Genomic DNA, 11,943 nt, shown 5'->3' on the forward strand with positions numbered 1-11,943 from the left:
CTCAGCAAGTCTAGTGTCTGCAGTGGGTGACTCTCAACTTTGTGTCGGTGACATTCTTACTATATTCTAAACTTCAGATTCATTTTGGAAATAGTGAGGGACATTCTGAGCCACCTGGCTCCCCCAGGCCCTTTGAAAATGTAATTTAACCCTTCCTGCCGTTCTCCCTCCCCTGACAACCACAGTGACAATTGGTCTTTGTTTATTTGTTTTCTTATAATTCTTCTTGTGTGACTCTTGGCAGTTGGGAGGACCCACCCAGCAAACTCTGCATGTACACAGCTGTTTTCCTAGATCTGGCATGGAACGAGGCCTTGGCCAAGATCTGCCATACAACTGAATGATGCAGGGAATGGCGGGGTCTGCCAGAAGACGACTCTTGGTGGCTTAATGTCAGCAGCAGCTTGAAATGACGTTTCGTTTCCAGAGGCCATGACAGCAATCTGCTTGGCCTAGCAAAAGCTGCAGAGGTAGGGAGTCTCTTGAGGTGAGTTCTAGGTTTTTGACTCGCTGGTTCCCTTTGCCTAATATTTGAATTATGTTTCCGTAACTACGAACCGAGTGTCTCTTTTATGTGCTGAGCTAGCTCCCGGAGTCAGCTCTCTGCACAAAGGTCAGACAACTTTTAAACTGCTAGAGACTGCATCTAGAATGCAGAGCTTTGCCAAGTTCTGGGAAGCAATTTATTCTCAGACTGGTGCGTTCCAGCAATAGAAACCCAAGGGTCTCTTTCTTAATCTGCATGTCTGGCACAAATGGGCTTTGGTGGATGCTGAAGAGGGAAGGTGTTTCAGGAACAACTTTTCAGGAAATGTTTGGAACTTTCTAGCGTCACAGAACTGCACTGTTTCAGCAATCCGAACGGTAAGAGTTTTCCATCACCTGCTGGTGGTGCCGTCCAGCTTCCTCCGGCTGAGGTAATAAGCAGATGGGAGACCTGCCGTACTGAGAACTGGGTAATTGGAGAATTTAGGAGGAAAGAGAGATGCATTGCTCCTTTTCCCAGAAATCAACCCACACAAAGCAGCATGAGATATCAACGTTTTCACACCAACTAATTAAAATTTCTTGGGTCTTACCTCATTAGACTGATTTCATCCGAGCTGAACATATGCAAAGACTCCTACAGTCGACACGATTAAAATAATACAGGATGTAAGGCTACCGCAACTGCCAGCGTAGGAAAGGGGCCTCTCTCTTTTTCTTTTCTACAAGCTATCGACGTGCTCTGTTGGAACATATCCATGTATTTCTCAATAAAAGGGTCAGACCCAAAGGTAAATGGAAAAAGAATTATGGGGTCTAAAGAGATGGCTCAGTGGTTAAGAGCGGGTAAAAGCACTGGCTACGCTTTAGAGCACCCAGGCTTGATTCCCAGTACCCACACGGCAGGTCACACATGTCTGCAACTCCAGTTCCAGGACATCCTATGCCCTCTTCTAACCTCCTTGGGCACCAGACATAGATGCAAGCAAAATACCCATGCATGCAATATTTAAAAAAATAAAATTAAAAAATAACAACAAAATGACTTGAAAAGCAATTGCTTTGCAAACAGAGATCTAATCGTGGTGGGTAAATTATGCTAACTACTTTGATTATAAACAGAAATGATTAATTCTGACTTTTTCCCAGTACTCAGGCTTTCGTGGTTTTCCTTTTTATGTGGTTTTGCTTTTCATTTATTTTATGTAACAGCAATTAAAAATGAGTAAGCTTCCCATGGGACTATCTGGAAGCCAATAGGAGATTGGATATTCGATATCTGGAAGGCAATATTAGCCCACTTTTCTTTGATATTTCTCTTTTATTTTCTTTGTTCCCTTTTCTTCTAACGCCTCAAAAATCTAAGGGAAATAGCACTTCTTAGGCACTGCTTTTCAGTTTAACTTTGTTCTGGGCTCTGCCTTCTGGGTGGGCATTTATCACAGCAAGAAGCAGCGAAGATTCTGGATAAGCCCGCGTGTGCCTCAGAATCAGCATGTCCTTGGCGCTCGGCGGAATTCACCCCCACTAGTGGGCAGGGTACATGGCACACAGTGTGAGCACTTTTCGTGACACCGGCCGGGTGAGAGCAGCGGCAGTACTTCAAACTAGCGAGCTCGCTCAAGCAGGTGTAAGTGCAAGCAGAGCTGACCAGCCGGAGACCGGAAGTGGGACGGAGCGGGGGAGGGACAGTCGCGAAGCTTTGGAAATGAAAAATAGACATTATAAAACAGTCAGCCTGAGTCCAGGACATTGAAAAAAACGGTGTATAGTAGCTAAGGCATGGTGGCGCACGTCTTTAACCCCAGCAGTGAGTTCCAGGATAGCTCTATCTACATAGGGACCCTATCTCAAAGCACGACAAAAGAAAGAACTGTCTACAAGTGAATGGGAAATAAAATAAGATTATGGCTTAAGAGTGAGTCTAGAAGAGACCACGAAGAACCCCCATTTCTCCGCTTGTAGAGCAACACAAAACTGGCCTCCGTTCTCTCCCGCCAAGCCCCACTAACACCATAGGGAAGACCCAACGCTGGGCACTCAGTCCCATAGGACTGGGCCCCCACAGCAGTTGTGCCAGAAAATAAAAGATTCTGAACCATGGCAGCTCCGTAGAGACTCGGATCTCAGCGCAGAAGGAAGCAGAAAGTATTCTCAACAGCGAGCAGAAGTCACGGCTGTACGCGAACGGTCCAGGTATTCTGAGGATACGGCAGGCCACGTATCACCCCCATCACGCTCAGCTGCATAGAGCACGGCAGTGTCTGCGGACCCTGCAGGTTGCTTGGCTAATTGGACGCTGTTGTCTATACCCAGCAACACCAGGCAGAATGAGGATCATATAACCAGGCCTGGGGAAGATCAAAATGGAAATTTCCAAAGGTAGTTTTTCTCGAGTGACTATTGTTTTTCATATTGTCCCAAAGGGGGGGGGGGAGAGAAAGAGAGAGAGAGAGAGAGAGAGAGAGAGAGAGAGAGAGAGAGAGAGAGAGAGAGAGAGATCTCAACTCAAATCAGCACCGATGGAAAACTGTTTTTGCTTAGTCCTTGAATCATTTTTCGCCAGCATGCTATTCATACTGCAGGATGCTTAGTAGAAGATTAGAATTGCTGAAATATCCTGTTAATGATGCTAATATAAAAAAATTATTTCAGGCTCTGAAATGAAACACTTTTGCCATACTGACTACATTTGGGGAGAATATCTTAGTTGCTGTATGAAAATGTCAGGAACGTTATTTCTGATCCCATGCTCAGTCTCCTAAGTGTGAGAATTTTTCAACAACAGAACTCAGTTTTCAAGACCATTCTGATTAAAGATTTGGAAGTCTTAATCTTCTTTTATATAAATATTGCTTATAAGTCTGGTTGATCTCTCTCCTTTTCTTTCTCTCTCTCATGTTTTTCTTTTTCTTCTCTTTTTGGGGGAGGGGGTGTTTTTTGTTTGCTTGAGACAGGGTTTCTCTGTGTAACCACCCTGGCTGTCCTGAAACTAACTCTGTAGACCAGGCTGGTCTCGAACTCACAGAGATCCACCTGCATCTGCCTCCTGAGTCTTGGGATTAAACCCTGTTTCAAAAAAAAGGAAGAAGGAAGGTGGGAAGGAATAAAAAGAAGAGAGAGAGGAGAGAGAGAAAGGAAGGAAGGAAGGAAGGAAGGAAGGAAGGAAGGAAGGAAGGAAGGAAGGAAGGAAAAAAGAAAAGAAGGAAGAAAGCAGAGCTGAATCCAGGGAGACAAAGGCAGTCAGAGTTTATGGCTATGGGCAGGGCACCAGAGAGAAGGTAGCAAGTATACAGAGAAAGAAACTTCCAGAGATCTGCAGAGGATCAGATAGCAGAGTATACATCAGCATAAATAGGTTACTGCCCCAAACCCCGGGGGGAAAGGCGGCCTTAGATGAATAAAGGAAGCCGTGTGCGGAGCTCACGTGGGACTGGGAAAGGCACACAGGAAAGCCTCGTAATTCACAGCGAATTAAGCAGAGAAAGGGGGAAATGGCTGGCTCTACATGGCTCTGGTCCTACCTAATAAATCTTAAAAGGGAAAAACAAAAGTATCAAACCGTTTCCATGGAACTTAGTTGTATGCTCTAACAAACTTCAGGGGGTTTACAGCAGGGAAATAATATCCCAGAAGTGATTAGACAAAATTCACAGCATTAATGGCATCTTACGAGGGAAGTATATGAACCAAAAAAAAAAAAAAAATGGCCCATGAGGAGAAGAAAAGCAACCCAGAGCTGCGGAGATGTTCGAGTTAGCAGACAAGGTGTGAGGGGAGTGACTGTCACTGTGTGCTGTCTGTATGAGAAATCAGAACAAAGAAACACACCAAGTAAAAATTTTATCAGTCAAAAACGAAAATAACAACAAAGATCCAAATGATAGGGTCAAAGCCAATATTTCTCAAAAAAAAAAAAAAAAAAGTCAATCAAAGTGACCTAGCCTAGTGTTTTCCCCCTAGAGGCAACTGTGACTTCTATCAGCACAGTCTGAAGTGTTTCTGTCAGAACCCAGAATGGTGCTGGCCCCTAGCGGGCAAGTGGGTCAAGCCCAGGAAGGCTGCCAACAGGACTGGTCACATCCAGGAAAGCCCCACAAGAAGAATTCAGATATGCTTACAAGACACAGGCTGAGAAACTCTGAACAGGCAGAGCAGGACAATAAAAAAGCGGCATGAGGGAAGGCAGAAATGACCAACATCAGTTGGGAAGGTGACGTCATTGTAGAGTCAATATATCCAAAAGATACAATAAACCAAACCTGTGAGTAAGCATATAATAAACAAGAAGTCTGAAAATTTAAACAAAGTTGATGAATGTATTAAAAGACATAAATTATAAAAGCTAGCTGAAGAAAATTAGATTGCCCATGACTTGCACACACACACACATGATATACACACAATATGAACTTGCACACGCCTACCAACCTGGAGCGACCACCTGTGTTTTTTTTTTTAATGGACTCGCTTCCTTAGGGTCTCATATGTATACAAATATGCACTGTGCCCTCTTTGTAACTAGTCTTTTTTCACATGTTGTTTCCCAGGGTTTACACATGTTGTGGCGTGCGTGACTACTTTGCTACAGATTTTTGTAGATGGAGATGGTCTCTGATATAAATCCACCCCACATCGTTTGCTCTTTCATCGGTAGGAGAGTATTTCCACTGTTTCTACTCTGGGTCTGTTATGAACAATCATGGTCAACTTTTATGTGTTTCGTGTGGATCCGCCTGCCTCTGCCTCCCTAGTGCTGGGACTAAAGATGTGCACACACCCCCAGTTAAGTTACGGATAATTTTGAGCTACCCTGTGGGTGCTTGGAATCAGACTCTGGTCTTTTGGAAGAGCAGTCAGTGCTCATAACTGCTGAGTCATCTCTCCAAGCCTGAGCTGCTACAGGTTTGCTTGTTCGTTTGGGTTTTGTTTTGTTTGTTTTGTGTTCTGGGTACTAGTATATTATCAGATAGCTCACTTTTAATCATTTCTCCAATTCTATTGGTTTCCATCTTACCTGTGCTGATGATGTCACTCTGTTGATGATGCGCACACCTGCTTCATTTGGAAGAAGTCCTATTTATTTTTCTTATTGTCCCTTCAATGATTGGTGTTAGATCTAAACACCTAGCTCAAAGTTACAAATATTTATGTTCCACTCCTATGTTTTCTTCTAGAAGCTTCTTATTTTAGCTCTCACCTTCAAGTATATGATCCATTTTGAGTTATCTTCGTATATAAAAATAAGGTAGAGATTCAAATTGATATTTTTTAAAGCCTGAGGGTATTCCGTTGTCCCAGTACTGTCCCTTTGTCTCCGAACCCTTGACTCGCTCCCGCTGATTTTTATGTTGGTGCTAGCATCTGTAGTATCACATGACAGCAGCCATGGTAGGTTCTCCTTTCAGCTCTGTAGGCAGCACCTCAGTCTTATCTGCTAGGACGTCACACAAGCCGCATGACACCTGGCTGTGCTGGGTTCAAATCATACTTCAAGTCAGGAAGCATGAGTCTTCCAAGTCTGCTCTTTTTTTTTAACATTTTTTAATATTTATTTATTTATTATGTATACAATAGTCTGTCTGCATGTATACCTGCAGGCCAGAAGAGAGCACCAGACCTCATTACAGATGGTTGTGAGCCACCATGTGGTTGCTGGGAATTGAACTCAGGACCTTTGGAAGAGCAGGCAATGCTCTTAACCGCTGAGCCATCTCTCCAGCCCCCCAAGTCTGCTCTTTTTCGAGATTGTTTTGGCTGTTCTGAGTGTCTTACATTCCTGTGTGGATTTCAGGACTAGCTTGTCAACTGCAAAAATGAGGATTTGAACAAAGAGGCCGTTCCTCCTCATGACCTATCGTGACCTATGCGCTGCCGTTTAGATACACTGGCTTGGTCAGGTTTAGATTTGAAACCTCCAACCAATCACTTCCTGCTGTGAGGGGAAAAAAAAAAAACAGGACAAGGTCAAGTTTCTTCAACCAACACAATGCAGAAGTGAAAGGTGGTCCTGGTGGCGGGGAGAGGGGGAGTCGAAATTAAAAGAGACTAAAATGGCATTTATTTAAAAATAAAAAAGGTTAAACTCTCTTGTTCATATACAACAGAGCAGAGAAACTATAAAGGGAGGTTGGGGAATGAGCTGGATACAGGCTGCCTTTGGCAGGAAGGTTGGGCTGTTGGGCTGGGCTGTGACGGGAGGCGAGGTTCTGAGAGACTGAGTTAGCCCCCTAGAGCTGCCATGGCCCAACCGCCCCAAACAGGTGTCTCCCAGCAGACATTGGTCTTGTTGAGGTTCTGGAGGCTGGAAGTTCAGGGTCCAGGCATTGGTGAGTTTGATTTCTCTTGAAGGCTTTCACTTTGGCTACAGTCACCCTTTTCTGGGGCTGGAGAGATGGCTCAGTGGTGAAGAGCATTGCCTGCTCGTCCAAAGGTCCTGAGTTCAATTCCCAGCAACCACATGGTGGCTCACAACCATCTGTAATGAGGTCTGGTGCCCTCTTCTGGCTTTCAGGCATATACGCAGAAAGAATTTTGTGTACATAATCAATAAATAAATAAATATTTTTAAAAAATCACCCTTTTCTGGTTGGGGGGTCTTACTGTAGAGCCCTGGCTGGTCTAAAACTCTTTATGTAGGTCAGCCTATATTCAAATGCACAGTGGTTTTCCTGGGTGCTTGGATTACAGACATGAGCCACCCTAATCAGTAACAGTCGCTCTTTGAGCCTCTTCACATGGCCACTCCTCCATGCATGAGCCATCCCAGTGTCTCTGCTGCTTGTAGGGACACTAGGACACTATCTTTTCAAGCTCATTTAGCCTCGGTCACCTCCTTAAATGTCCTGTCTCCAAATTCAGTCACATTAGGGATTGGAGTTTGAACACAAGAATCTGGGGCCAGCATAGTTTTGTATTTAATAGTGACTAACTAGTTGGTCAAGTTTCTCGAGAGTTCACAAATAGTCTCTCTCTTTGTATGTATCTGTGCACATGCACATAAGATATTCACAAATCATATAAGACATTATATGGAGACTGTAATTGCATCCATAGACCGTGTGTGTATGTGTGTGTGTGTGTGTGCGTGTGTGTGTGTATTTCTTCTGCATGTCATTTGTCAGTCTGTGCTATACTGCTAAATTTCTTAAAGTCAGGATCATGATCAGTTTCAAGAAGAGAGATTTAAAGGTGCCTGGAAGTGTTGAGGCTATAATTGCATCTTATTTTTTTTTGTTTTATTTTTTTAATCTAAGCAATAATCGCGTGAACATGGGTGAAATGGGGCTATAACACACATCTCTTACTTTTGCTCTTCTGTGTATGTCTTACTTCAATAATAGTAAAACAGAAAACTATTTTTAAAAAGCAGAAAGCAAGCACAGGAGAGTCCTCTTAGCCACTGCTCTAACTTACTCTCCTTTTTAATTTTTTTTTTAATTTTAGGAAATACTGCATTTTGGTATTGTCTGTGTCATGGGAGAAATACAGAATTCCATCTTCGACTTAGAAAGAGTCCAGATGCTGTTACATTATTTAGTTGGCGCTGTGTGGAACTGTTGCCTAAAGAGCGACGCTCGGTGCCAGAAACTCCCTTGCAGCGTGTCACGTTAGACAGTGATGATTTGTGTTTTAAATGTTGCCTAATGCTTTGTGTAGGATTTGAATCCTCATCGTAAGCCATGAAAGCTCTCTTCGGGGAATCCAGGCCTTTCCTGCTTCTCATTTCCTTCATTTTTGGAGATAACATCACAGTATATACAGAGAGAATCTAGTTATTCCCAAGTCCATACATCCACCGGAGCCGGTCGATGTCAGGAATCAGCACCTGAATAAATAAAACATGAGACCATTAGCGCACACTCACGTGACCTGTCAGCATCGTTAACTCCGCTGTGCAGGAAGCCAGCTGGGATCGGGGCTTTCATAATGATGGTGTCTCTCGGGAGAGGCCAGCAAATCCAGGCTTTGCTTTCTGAATAAGCATCCCGGTGTTTGCTTTCCAGGGCAGGGTCTCACTTCTTCAGGTTGCTGTAATTCAAGCCCTGGGCTCCCCGCAGTCCTCCAACCCTGTGTGAATGGACTCACCCAACTAGATTCCACAGAATCTAGAAACAGGAACCCTTCTACCGACATAACACACATAATGACCGAGCAGAAGCGGAACACTTACTGTTTTTACTGCCTTGGTATTGCTAATGTCTGCAAAGACACACATGCACGTGCACGTGCACGCGCGCACACACCCTCACACACCCTCACACACACATGTACACCCTCATTCTCTTTCTCTCTCACACACACACACTCACTCTCACACACGCACACCCTCACCCTCACACACACACCCTCACACACACACACTCACAGTCTCACGCACACGCATACACACACCCTCACACGCATGTGGACACACACACATGCACACACACTGTGTGTGTGCATGCCCTGTCTGCTAAGACAATCTTGCTAACTTTCAATGCAAGTTCATGTAGGTGCTAGGGTTAAAGTCAGGGTTTCAAACATCCAAGGCAAATGTTCTATGACTGAGCTAAATTTTTAGCCCCGTGTTAATATTTAAGAATCTTTACGAACATCTACCTAGACCCAAACCAAGCAGGTTCAACTCTCAGCCTTCCACAGTACCAGCTGTACAAAACTTGGACATGTTACTAAACCTTCCGGGGCCTGAATCCACTTATCCATACATGGGAACCACCTAAGTAACCATCCCACGGGGCTTACATGACAGTTAAATGGTATTATAGCAGAGAAGGCACTTTGCACAGGAAGTAGCTCAAGTCACAGTGTGTGATGGTTCTTCTTCACTCTTAACTCAGGTTGGAAATCACCTAGGAGACACGCTTCATGGCCTGTCTTTGACAGTGTTCCCAGAGAGGTTTAACTGAGAGGGAAAGGTCTACCCTAAACGTGGCTGGTACCTCATGTGCTGGGGCCATGAAATAAATTACGAGAAAGAGAGAGAGGGAGAGAGAGAGAGAGAGAGAGAGAGAGAGAGAGAGCTGAGACTGAGCACCGACATCTAACTCTTGTTTCCTGACACTGAATGTCATGTGACACCCGCCACCATGCCTTCTCTGTTTCTCCATAAGATGGACTGAACCCACAAACTGAGAACCAAAAGAAACCCTGCCAACCTCGAGTTGCTCTGGTCACAGCCGCAACGAAATCATTAAACACAAAGCAAAGAAAAATATGACAATAAAAGTTCCGAGTGCACTGTGAAATCTCTATTTAAGAAATCTGGTGTGTTTCCGGCACCATGTCTGAGTAGCATCTTGCAATTGTGCTGCACCTTGCATTCACTTCACCCCAGGCACCCTTCCTGCAGCATCCTCTTGACCCATTTGCAACGTCTCATCCCAGTCTTGACGTTACGTTCCAACCTTCAGGGTGTTGTTGTACACACAAAGCTCTCCACTCATATGGGAAAATAATGGTTAAGTTTAGGAGATCAAGTGAGCTAGTATTTTCCTCCTATCATACATTCTGCTGCATGCAAGAATCCAATTGATTTCATTTTCCATGAACAGACGTAACAAAGGCAGGAGAGACTTTATAGTGTCTATGACACAGATTTTCACCATTGACAATTACAAAATCAAAATAGCTGTCAGTTCTGAAAAAAGATGAAGTCCAATATCCTACAGTATCAAAAATTCAGCCAAATTGGGTGGTGATGCCGCATGCCTTTAATCCCAGCACTCGAGAGGCGAAGTAGGCAGATCTCCGTGAGTTCGAGGTCAGCCTGGTCTACAAAACAAAAATTCAGCCACGATTTAATCATTTATAAGAAAATAACCAGATACATCTTCTTATTACTATGACAATGTCCTTTTGTATTTAACAAATAGTAAAATTATGTGTGCTAGAGACTTTAATATACATTTTCAAAAATACATTTAAAATACACTTTTCATGGCTTATTATATATAAATGTTTGATTTGTATACCTATTTTCTATACATATGTACACAGTCCACCTAAGAATTTCTTAGGAAAAGAGTTTACAAATGAGATTATATAAAATTAAAATGTTTAATCAATAAATGGACTATACTTCTTAAAAGAAACACCAATGAAACCAGCTGTCATGGCTTAAACAAGAAGTATCACTATAGGCTCACACATTTGAACACTGGGCCACCAGTTGGTGGTCCCATCTGGGGAGGTACAAGAGGCACAGCCTTGCTGGAGGAAGTGCATCATGGGATGCTGCTCTAATTCTGTTCCAATTACTGTTGCTAGCTGTGTGAACTTGTACAAGTAATGCAAGTACTCTGTGCTTTCATTTCGTTGTCTACAAAACAGAAATCACAATACGGTGCCTCCTGTTATACTGATTGAGTAGTTCACATATAATACACAGTGAACTGTGTTGCACAAGGCAATCACTTAGTGTGCTAGCAATTATGCAAGGGTGGGGGGGCTCGGCTTAATTTAGTTTGCACCACGTTGTCCAATTTGGTCTTTAACTCATATGTCGTATTTTTCAGATTATAACATAAATACATCTCAATAATAATAAATGTGTACAAGAAAATATTTTTCTGGCAATCTTACCAAAAATAATCTACAGACTCAACACAATGCCCATTAAAATCGCAGCAAAATTCTTCACTGACCTTGAAAGAACAATACTCAACTTCATATGGAAACGCAAAAAACCCAGGATAGCCAAAGCAATTTTGTACAATAAAAGAACTTCTGGAGGCATCACCATCCCTGCCTTCAAACTCTGCTATAGAGCTACAGTACTGAAAACAGCCTGGTATTGGCAGGAGGACCTGTGGAACCAAATCAAAGACCCAGATATCAATCCACACACCTACAGACACTTGACTTTTACAAAGAAACAAAAAATATAAAATGGAAAAAAGAAAGCATATTCAACAAATGATGCTGACATAACTGGATATCAATATGTAGAAGAATGAAAACATCCGTATCTATCACCATGCACAAAACTCAAGTCCAAATGGATCCAAGACCTCAACATAAAACCAATCGCAGTGAATTTCACAAAAGAGAAAGTGGGAAGTACACTTGAATGTGTTGGCGCAGGAGACCACTTCCTAAATATAACCCCAGTAGCACAGACACTGAAAGAAACAATTAATAAATGGGACCTCCTGAAACTGAGAAACTTCTGTAAAGCAAAGGACATGGTCAACAAGACAAAACAGCAGCCTACTGAATGGTAAAAGATCTTCACCAACCCCATATCTGACAGAGGGCTGATGTCCAAAATATACAAAACTCAAATTGGTCAACAAATAATCGCCAAGCTGGGGTGGCACACACTTTTAATCCCAGCACTTGGAGGCAGAGGCAGGCAGATATATGTGAGTTCAAGGCCAGCCTGGACTACAGGAGCCAGTACCAGGACAGTCCCCAAAGTGACCGAGAAACCCTGCCTCGAAAAAAAAAAAAAAA

Source organism: Alexandromys fortis, unplaced genomic scaffold (genome assembly GCF_014885135.2).
Source record: "Alexandromys fortis isolate MF-2015 unplaced genomic scaffold, M_Fortis_MF-2015_v1.1 scaffold_203, whole genome shotgun sequence".
Taxonomy (NCBI): Eukaryota; Metazoa; Chordata; class Mammalia; order Rodentia; family Cricetidae; genus Alexandromys; species Alexandromys fortis.